Source organism: Leuresthes tenuis, unplaced genomic scaffold, assembly GCF_036924035.1.
Source record: "Leuresthes tenuis unplaced genomic scaffold, fLeuTen1.0.hap1 SCAF_7, whole genome shotgun sequence".
Classification (NCBI taxonomy): Eukaryota; Metazoa; Chordata; class Actinopteri; order Atheriniformes; family Atherinopsidae; genus Leuresthes; species Leuresthes tenuis.
The window spans coordinates 32,719,989-32,729,526 of NW_027325361.1; the positions used below are offsets into that span (position 1 = coordinate 32,719,989).

Here is a 9,538-nt window from a genome sequence, read left to right on the forward strand (position 1 = left end):
GGTCATTCGCACCTTACCCGCTTTTGGCAAACTATGGCCTTCTTGCAGCCAAACACCTCTGATCTTGCTTTTGATGATGTAAGGTTGGGCATTCAGACCTTGCTTCACCTGCTTTTCAACAAATATAGTCGGACATTCACACCTTCTTGCAGCCAAACACTTCCGCTCCACCTTTTAGTGTTCTATCACACCTTTTTTTTCCACCGCATTTTATAGATTATGGTTGGAAATTCTCAACCACTCTCATCCGAAGACCTCTCCTACCGCTTTTGTTAATATATTTGAACTTTAGTCGGACATTCACACCTTCTTGCAGCTTAACCACCTCCGCTCCCTGTTTTGATCATGTATGGTCTGGCATTTTTACCTTTTCTAACACATTTTTCAGCAATTATGGTCGGAGATTCACACCTATTCACAGCCGAACAACTCCGCTCCCGCATTTAATGGTGTACAGTCGGGCATTCTCACCCTTTCTTATCAGCTTTTTCCAAATTATGATCTGACAATCACACCCACTTGCAGTCGAACAGCTCTGCTCCCGCTTTTGATTATGTTTGGTTGGATATGCGAACCTTTTCTTAACTGCTTTTTACAAACTTTGGTTGGACGTTCACACCTTCTTGTAGCCGAACACATCCACACCTGCTTTTGATGATGTATGGTTGGGCATTCGCACCTTTTTTTTACCCATTTTTCAGGAATTATGTGTGGACATTCCAACCTTCTTGCAGCTGAACACCTCCGCTCCTGCTTTTGATCATACATTGTCAGGCATTCGCACCTTGTCTTACCCGCTTTTTACAAACTTTAGTCGAACATTCACACCTTTTTGCAGCCGAACACCACCTCTCCCTCTTTTGATGATGTATGGTCCGGCATTCTTACCTTTTGTAACACATTATTCAGCAATTATGGTCGGACATTCACACCTACTTAGAGCCGAACAACTCCGCTCCCACATTTGATGGTGTATAGTCGGGCATTCTCACCCTTTCTCATCAGCTTTTTGCAAATTATGATCTGACATTCACACCTGCTTTTGATAATGTATGGTTGGACATTCACACCTTCTTGCAGCTGAAAACCTCTTCTCCCGCTTATGATCATGTGCGGTTTGATATTCGAAAATTTTCTTTCATGTTTTAAAGCAATTATTGATGGACTTTCAGACCTTCTTGCAGCTGAACCCCTCTGCTCCCGCTTTTGATGGTGTATAGTCGGGTTTTCAAGCCTTTTCATCCCGGTTTTTACAAATTATGGTTGGACATTCAGACCTTCTTGCAGCCGAACACCTCCACTCCTGCTTTTGATCATACATTGTCAGGCATTCGCACCTTGTCTTACCCGCTTTTTACTTACTTTAGTCGAACATTCACACCTTTTTGCAGCCGAACACAACCTCTCCCGCTTTTGATGATGTATGGTCAGGCATTCTTACATTTTCTAGCACATTTTTCAGCAATTATGGTCGGACATTCACACCTACTCAGAGCCGAACACCTCCGCTCCCACATTTGATGGTGTATAGTCGGGCATTCTCACTCTTTCTCATCAGCTTTTTGCAAATTATGATCTGACATTCACACCTGCTTTTGATAATGTATGGTTGGGCATTCACACCTTTTTTTTACCCATTTTTCAGGAATTATGGGTGGACATTCACACCTTCTTGCAGCTGAACACCTCGTCGGGCTTTCGAGCCTTTTCTTCCTCGGTTTTTACAAATTATGGTTGGATATTCAGACCTTGTAGCCGAAAACCTCCGCTCCCTCTTTTGATCATACATTGTTGGGCATTCGCACCTTGTCTTACCCGCTTTTTACAAACTTTAGTCGGACATTCACACCTTGCAGCTGAACCACCTCTGCTCCCTGTTTTGATCATGTATGGTTGGACATTCGCACCTTTTCTCACCCGCTTTTTGCAAACTATGGTCGGCCATTCATAGCTTCCTCTCCACCATACTTGTATGGTGGGATATTCACACCCACTTGCATCCGAAGACCTCCGCCCCCACTTTTGTTGATATTTAGTTGGTCATTCGCACCTTACCCGCTTTTGGCAAACTATGACCTTCTTGCAGCCAAACACCTCTGATCTCGCTTTTGATGATGTAAGGTTGGGCATTCAGACCTTGCTTCACCTGCTTTTCAACAAATATAGTCGGACATTCACACCTTCTTGCAGCCAAACACTTCCGCTCCACCTTTTAGTGTTCTATCACACCTTTTTTTTCACCGCATTTTATAGATTATGGTTGGAAATTCTCAACCACTCTCATCCGAAGACCTCTCCTCCCGCTTTTGTTAATATATTTGAACTTTAGTCGGACATTCACACCTTCTTGCAGCTTAACCACCTCCGCTCCCTGTTTTGATCATGTATGGTCTGGCATTTTTACCTTTTCTAACACATTTTTGAGCAATTATGGTCGGAGATTCACACCTATTCACAGCCGAACAACTCCGCTCCCGCATTTAATGGTGTACAGTCGGGCATTCTCACCCTTTCTTATCAGCTTTTTCCAAATTATGATCTGACAATCACACCTACTTGCAGTCGAACAGCTCTGCTCCCGCTTTTGATTATGTTTGGTTGGATATGCGAACCTTTTCTTAACTGCTTTTTACAAACTTTGGTTGGACGTTCACACCTTCTTGTAGCCGAACACATCCACTCCTGCTTTTGATGATGTATGGTTGGGCATTCGCACCTTTTTTTTTACCCATTTTTCAGGAATTATGTGTGGACATTCCAACCTTCTTGCAGCCAAACACCTCTGCTCCCGCATTTGATGGTGTATAGTCGGGCATTCTCACCCTTTCTCATCAGCTTTTTGCAAATTATGATCTGACATTCACACCTACTTGCAGTCGAACAGCTCTGCTCCCGCTTTTGATTATGTTTGGTTGGATATTCGAACCTTTTCTTAACTGCTTTTTACAAACTTTGGTCGGACGTTCACACCTTCTTGCAGCCGAACACCTCCGCTTCCGCTTTTGATGGTATATATTCAGGCATTCGAACCTTCTCTTGCCCGCTTTTTACAAACGATGGTCGGACTTTCACACCTTCTTGTAGCCGAACAACTCCGCTCCAGCTATTGATTGTGTACAGTAGGGTATTTTAACCTTTTCTTACCCGCTTTTTTACCAACTATGGTCGGACATTCACACCGTCGTACAGCGGAAAACCTCCGCTCCCTCTTTTGATGATGTATGGTTTGGCATTCTCACCTTTTCTTACCCATTTTTCAGTAATTATGGGTGGACATTCACACCTTCTTGCAGCTGAACACCTCCTCTCCCGCTTATGATCATGTGCGGTTTGATATTCGAAAATTTTCTTTCATGCTTTCTAGCAATTATTGATGGACATTCAGACCTTCTTGCAGCTGAACACCTCCGCTCCCACTTTTGATGGTGTATAGTCGGGCTTTCGAGCCTTTTCTTCCCCGGTTTTTACAAATTATGTTTGGACATTCAGACCTTCTTGCTGCCGAAAACTTCCGCTCCCTCTTTTTATCATACATTGTCGGGCATTCGCACCTTGTCTTACCTGCTTTTTACAAACCATGGTCGGACTTTCACACCTTTTAGTAGCCGAACAACTCCGCTCCCGCTATTGATTGTGTACAGTCGGGCATTTTAACCTTTTCTTACCAGCTTTTTACCAACTATGGCTGGACATTCACACCTTCTTACAGCGGAACACCTCCGCTCCCTCTTTTGATGGTGTATGTTCGGGCTTTCGAACCTTTTCTAACACGCTTTTTACAAACTATGGTCGGATATTCAAACCTTCTTGTAGCTGAACACATCCACTCCTGCTTTTGATGATGTATGGTTGGGCATTCGAACCTACTTGTTGCCCGCTTTTCATTAATTATTGGTAGACATTCACACCTTGTCGCAGCCAAACACCTCCGCTCCCTGTTTTGATCATGTATGGTTTGACACTCGCACCTTTTCTCACCCGCTTTTCACTACGGTCGGCCATTCACAGCTTCCTCTCCACCATACTTGTATGGTGGGATAGTCACACCCACCTGCATCCGAAGACCTCCGCCCCCACTTTTGTTGATATTTAGTCGGTCATTCGCACCTTACCCGCTTTTGGCAAACCATGGCCTTCTTGCAGTCAAACACCTCTGATCTCGCTTTTGATGATGTAAGGTTGGGCATTCAGACCTTGCTTCACCTGCTTTTCACCAAATATAGTCGGACATTCACACCTTCTTGCAGCCGAACACTTCCGCTCCACCTTTTAGTGTTCTATGGGGCATTCACACCTTTTTTTCACCGCATTTTATAGATTATGGTTGGAAATTCTCACCCACTCTCATCCGAAGACCTCTCCTCCCGCTTTTGTTAATATATAGTCGGGCATTCGAACCTTTTCTTACCCGCTTTTTACAAATTATGGTTGAACATTCACACCTACTTGCAGCCAAATACTTCCGCTCCACCTTTTAGTGATGTATGGTTGGCATTTGTACCTTTTCTTACCCTCTTTTTATACTGATTGCTGAAGATTAAGTTTTTCTTTCTCAAACTACAAAATTTTTTTAATTGTTGAAACTTGATTTGAAGTGGATAAATAAGGAGGAAAAAAAGTTTTAAGTCAGGCTGATAGAAGAAATTAATTTTATAGCAAAATCTGTACTTCGTCATATGTCGAGAGATGCTAATTGCTGAAGAAGTTCTTTCTCATTCTACAAAGTACAACGTTGTTTATCGTTGAAACTTGATTAGACATGAATAAATATGAAGGACAAAGCAGTCTTAACTTGGTTTGAGTTAAGGAATTCGTTTTATAGGAGAATCCGAATTTGTGCATAACTCGTAAAATAAAGCTTATTTTCGGATTCCTGAAGAATGAGTCTGGTACTTTCTCATAATACAAAGTTTGTTGTTTATTGTTGAAACTTCATCAGAAGTGAAGAAATAAATGAATGCCTATCAACAAATGTGGGATCTAAACTCTAGTGCTTCCTCTAAAATAATTTCCTTTCTCAATTCAGAAATGTGTGTGTGTAAATCACAACACCCGTGACACCAAAACGGCTTTCTTTTCTCTCTTTGCTCTACACTCTGCACTGTGAGCACACACACCAAATCAGAAAGGCTTTTTTCTCTCTTTTCTACATTATGGACTGTGGGGACACAAAACCGCTCTCTTTTTTTTTTTGATTGTGTGCCAGGGCGTTGTCTCACGTATTAGATTATGCTTAAGATACGAATGGGTTTATCAGTCACATCAGAATCCATACATACTGATCCTCCCGTAATAAAATGGTCGGATCTTATCAAACACACTTTGTTTCTTGTGACAATCAAGTCAGCGAAACAGCGTATACACGTCAAGACACTGAATCAAGTTTGCCACAAGAAGTCATAAGTTTGGCAGTATTGCTCTGCCGTCAGCAATCATACACCCATTTTATTTTTGTGAGACATGTGCAGGCACCTGTTCATCTACTGTTCTATCACTATGAATTAGTTTATCTATTATCAATAAGGATACTTCTACAACTACTATCAAAGTATGTCCGGACTTCTTATTTTGTCAGTTGCTATATATGAATAAGTGGGTAGCTACTGACAAGCATTGAGCATGTCACACAGCCCAAACATATAACATTTCAGGACACACCACACAGTTAACAACCACAGTGAAGCGTGTCAAAGCCCAAACATGTAACATTCAACAGGACACTTACACAACACATTCAAATCAAACAGTCAGACAACATACAAGAACATATACCCCAGCCGGCATTGCTCCCTGCCTATTTTCCTACAGCTTACTATGTGTGCGCACACCTTTATTCACAAACTCTTCAACTTATACTCTTTTACCGTAGCTGCTACAGCTCGATTGGCCGAATACCCTTAGATCCTATTTCGGTGAATTTGACATCTGCCTTACATGTAACAGATTAGCGGTTTAGCAGTTTTAATTTAGTTTGAGTGAAGGAATTCATTTTATAGCAAAATCCGAAATCGTGAAGAACTCATGAAAGTAAGCTTATTCTCGGATTCCTGAAACTTTAGATTTGCTCTTTCTTTTACTGCAAAGTACAACGTTGTTTTTTTGTTTAAATATTTCTAGACATGGTAAATATGAAGGACAAAGCAGTTTTAACATAGTTTGAGTGAACGAATTAATTTTAGAGATAAAATCCAAAGAGTCTGCTAAGAAAATAGAGTGAATGCGAAGAATTGCTTGAAAGAAACGCGACACCGAATGAGCGGTCAGAACAAAGCCTCAATATGGTGTTCCTGTGGTGTTTTTGTTGCTGCCTTGTCTTTTGCAAAGAGTAAAAGACAAGGCAGCCATCGAATAGGGCCCGATTGTTCCTACTTGTTCAGCCGAGGAGCATGGGGGGGGAGCAAGCGTCTCAACCAAGCAAAGCTCACCATGGGAAAGGTGGCTATGCCAACTAGCCTGATGCCCTGCTCCCGCAGTGACGGATAATCGTACTCTGGTTTCTCTTCATAACGTACAAGTCTTTCGCCTTTTACGAAAGACTTCCGTGGAGAGCAGCACCAATGAGTTGTTTCTATTTTTGGCAGGCTTTACCTTTGCGGGTGAAGCCCTTTCTGTCTGTGCAAAAGAAATCTTGTTACTGTGCAGAGTGACTTCTCTTAGTAGAGTTGCCTTACTTGTTGCGACTGTGCCGATGTTCGAAGCTAGAGTGCAAAGTTGTTGCTTGAATGGTGCTCGCTGGAGCGTGCGGGAGTGCAAAGTTATACCATTTAAAAGGGCTGAAGAGTGCTCAGTGCAGCGGAGGTGCAAAGTGACACTCTGGCCACCTATGGCCATAAAAAGAACACCTCTACAAGTGCGTATTGTGCCAGGAAGGGCCCTCGGACATGAACTAGTGGACAGTTATCGCTTCTCGGCCTTTTGGCTAAGATCAAGTGTAGTATCTGTTCTTATCAGTTTAATATCTGATATGTCCTCTATACGAGGACTACATATTAAATGGATTTTTAGCTATAGGAGTTGAAAAAGGAGCTTGCTCCGTTCACTCCAAGCATCGACCCGGTACTGCAGTGCCGCTGGGAACGGTGCGCTCTTCTCTGCTCTTTTGAAAAAGCAAACAGCGGTGCAGGATGGAAGTTTCAGGGAGCCCAAGATGAAACTTTCTTTTAGTCTGCTGAGAAAAGAGAGTGAATGCGAAGTAGACTTTAACACGGCTCTGGGAGCGAGCCGAGTGCGGGCTAACCGGGAGAATTGCTTGAAAGAAACGCAACACCGAATGAGCGGTCAGAACAAAGCCTCAATACGGTGTTCCCGTGGTGTTTGTGGCTGCCTTATCTTTTGCACAGAGTAAAAGACAAGGCAGCCATCGAATAGGGCCCGATTGTTCCTACTTGGTCAACCGAGGAGCAAGGGGGGGACCAAGCGTCTCAACCAAGCAAAGCTCACCATGGGGAAGGTGGCTATGCCAACTAGCCTGAAGCCCTGCTCCCGCAGTGACGGATAATCGTACTCTGGTTTCTCTTCATAACGTACAAGTCTTTCGCCTTTTACTAAAGATTTCCATGGAGAGCAGCACTAATGAGTTGTTTCTATTTTTGGCAGGCTTTACCTTTGCGGGTGAAGCCCTTTCTGTCTGTGCAAAAGAAATCTTGTTACTGTGCAGAGTGACTTCTCTGAGTAGAGTCGCCTTACTTGTTGCGACTGTGCCGATGTTCGAAGCTGGAGTGCAAATTTGTTGCTTGAATGGTGCTTGGTGGAGCGTGCGGGAGTGCAAAGTTATACCATTTAAAAGGGCTGAAGAGTGCTCAGTGCAGCGGGTGGGCGGAGATGCAAAGTGACACTCTGGCCACCTCGAAAACCGAGGTTACATCCACTACCAGGGGCAGCCCAAGCTCTGCCGCAAGTGCGGTGAGCATGGGCACCTGGTTGAGGCTTGCAGAGAAATTGGGCACACTTTTGGAGAGTGTCCAAATGGCAGGAAATGTAATCTCTGTCTAAATCTTTTGCCAACAAATTAAAGACAGTAAAGCCACAGTCAAGCCAACAAAGAGAAGGACCAGAGGTGGCAGTTGGTGAACAAAGTGAAGAGGTTGACCCAATAAATTCAAACTTCCCACCAAAAGCTTGGATTGGAAGTGAGGAGCAAAAAGGGAAGGGGCTTGTAGAGGCCTCACCACTCAGTGCTGAAGTCTGTGAGAATTCACAGGCAGAGGGTGGAGCTACGCTAAATGAGGAGGAAGAGCAGCCGAAGGTCAACAGCCGAAGAGGACGGCATCTGAGTTGTCCTCTGATTCCCCAGTGGTATCAGAGAAGAGGGGAAGGGTTAGGTCCCTTTCAGACAGTTCTTCAGTGGAAGAACCTAGAGTCTTCCCCTCCGACTCACCAAATGAGGTCTCCTTTTTAACTTTAGCTCTGCAATCAACCCCCAGGGACTCAAAGTTAAATGCAACATTGCGTCAGAGGCCAACACCGAGAGTCCGAAAAGGAAATATAGATCACCCTACTCACTTTTCACCTAAAGAAATGAAGGAAGAGCTAGTTTCCCAAGAAATAACCTGAGTGTGTAATTTGTTTTGATAACTTAAAAAAACGAAAATGACATACCTACTTTCCTTTATCCTTTTAATGGTTCTCACCTTCTCAACACTAAATGTGAGAAGTGTGAAATCAAAGAAAGGAGCCCAGAGTATTTTATCTTAGACTCCATAAAATCAGATGTGTTTTTAATACAAGAATGTGGACTACCTTTTTTAAAAAAACCATAGACAATAGGAGGAAATGTGGCCCCATTTATCGATATGGAGTGGCTCAAATCAAAATAAAAATGATGGTGTGGCCATTCTAATTAAAAATCCCCATGTTCTGGTGCAAGGTAGCACAGTGGTGAGAGACGGACAGGCACTTTTAGCAAACTTGAATTTTATGGGGCAAGACTTTAACCTCTTAAATATTTATGGTTTCAATGGAAAAAATGACAGGTATGACCTTTTAGAAGATATACAGCTTTTCATGCTAGGGCAAGTACCTTTAGTTGTAGGAGGGGATTTTAACTGTATCTTGAGCAGGAAAGATAGAAAAGGAGCAGGGGGAGATTTTAAAGTGGATAAGACTTCGATTTAACTTCAGGGCATATGCAGGGATTTTAAGCTTACTGACTGTTTTAAAACCATGCATCCCAGAGAGGAGGGCTTCACCTGGTTTAGTCATGATGGCACCAGAGCCTCTCGCATTGATTATTTCTTTACTAGAGATTGCCCACCCACTTATGTTAGATTAACCCCTGTTTTCTTTTCAGACCACCTTATGCTCTCCTGCACCCTTTCACCCCCTTCTGTTGTGACGGTAGGAAGTGGTCTGTGGAAACTCAACTGTTCCCTGTTGGAGGATGAAATCATAGTCAGTCAGTACAGGGAATGTTATAAAGAGTGGCAGACCCTTCAAGACCTCTACGAAACACATGCACAATGGTGGGAAATGGTGAAGGAAATGACCTAGACCTTTTTTAAACAGCAAGGTAAACGTAAAAAAAGGAAAGAGAATAGAT

At 43.1% G+C, this 9,538-nt stretch overlaps 3 non-coding genes across 3 annotated transcripts; all 3 read left to right on the forward strand.

Annotated features, from left to right (window-relative positions):
- Window positions 1-6,485: 6,485 nt before the first annotated feature.
- LOC140312491 (U5 spliceosomal RNA) lies at window positions 6,486-6,599 on the forward strand. Its single transcript, XR_011916982.1, has one exon. It is a non-coding gene; the product is annotated as a U5 spliceosomal RNA (small nuclear RNA).
- A 300-nt stretch (window positions 6,600-6,899) lies between these two features.
- Window positions 6,900-7,090, forward strand: LOC140312466 (U2 spliceosomal RNA). The gene has a single exon (XR_011916961.1). It is a non-coding gene; the product is annotated as a U2 spliceosomal RNA (small nuclear RNA).
- A 410-nt stretch (window positions 7,091-7,500) lies between these two features.
- Window positions 7,501-7,614, forward strand: LOC140312473 (U5 spliceosomal RNA). Its single transcript, XR_011916967.1, has one exon. It is a non-coding gene; the product is annotated as a U5 spliceosomal RNA (small nuclear RNA).
- Window positions 7,615-9,538: the final 1,924 nt, after the last annotated feature.